At 33.7% G+C, this 1,132-nt stretch overlaps 1 non-coding gene across 1 annotated transcript; it reads right to left on the bottom strand.

The window, feature by feature from the left end:
• Nucleotides 1–475: 475 nt before the first annotated feature.
• Nucleotides 476–580, bottom strand: LOC123388945. The gene has a single exon (XR_006603457.1). It is a non-coding gene; the product is annotated as a U6 spliceosomal RNA (small nuclear RNA).
• Nucleotides 581–1,132: the final 552 nt, after the last annotated feature.

Here is a 1,132-nt window from a genome sequence, read left to right on the forward strand (position 1 = left end):
GTGCCTGAATCAAAACCCAGTTGTCTTAACTCCTTCCTCTCAACATAGACAGCTTTAACAGATACTGCCAGTTTAACGAAATGGTTGTACTAATTAGTCTTCCAGAAGTAATATATGAACATATTGATTGCTCTACATCCTCACTAACACTTATTTTCCATTGTTGTTGGTTTGTTTTCCTTTCCATGATCATGGTAGGTGTGTAGTGAAACCTCTTTGTGGTTTTCACTTGCATTTCTGTAATGACAGTGAAGGTCTTCATTGGCTTTTTGGATATCCTCTTTTGTAAAGTGTTCAGCAATTTTTCCCTATTTTGTACTGGATTTGTGTGCTCTTTTCCTGTTGATCTATAGGAGCTCTTTATATATTCAAGGTAGTTATTTTTTTTAAACATTCATCACCATACTCAGTTATAGAACTTAAGAATTTTTCTTTGTAATGAGACCTTTTAAGATTTACTCTTTTAGCAACCTTCAAAAATATGGGATGCTTTATAAAGTTGTGTGTCATCCTTGCCCAGGGGTCATGCTAATCTCCTCTGCATCTTTCTGATTTTAGTGTATGTGCAGCCAAAATGAGCATGAGAATAGATTTTTTAAAAATATTCTATTATGAATATACTTTCCCAGTTCATATATTTTCCCAGCTCTTCCACAGAGCAGAAGTTTTTAATTCTAATACAGTTCAACATTTTTTTTTTCATGGATGTGCTTTTGTATTGCATCTAAAAACTACCTTTATACTCTTATTAGTGATTTTTTTGATGAATACAAGTTCTTACTTTTATTATCCAGTTTTCCATGTGTTTTTAAAATCTAAAGTGAGCTAATAATGACCTTCCAAATTTCTTCATCCATTAGTCCTAGTTTGGGAATTAAAGGACCTCAGGAAGCCTGAATGAAAATGATGCCTTAGAAGGAGGGAAGAGAAGAACCATGAATGATTTAATGCCCCTTTGGTCATTTCACACAACCACGTAATTTATTTGTCATATCTTATGTTCTGAATGGTTGGCCTTATTGCCTTCTGACAGTTTTGGCATTAGAAGATTTGAGAATTTGTGGCTTTTTGTGGCTTAGCAATATCTATTTGCTACTTTTGGATCAAAATATATTGCTTAACCCATACCTCC

Source organism: Mustela putorius, unplaced genomic scaffold, assembly GCF_011764305.1.
Source record: "Mustela putorius furo isolate JIRA1106 unplaced genomic scaffold, ASM1176430v1.1 tig00003927_pilon_pilon_pilon, whole genome shotgun sequence".
Lineage (NCBI taxonomy): Eukaryota > Metazoa > Chordata > Mammalia > Carnivora > Mustelidae > Mustela > Mustela putorius.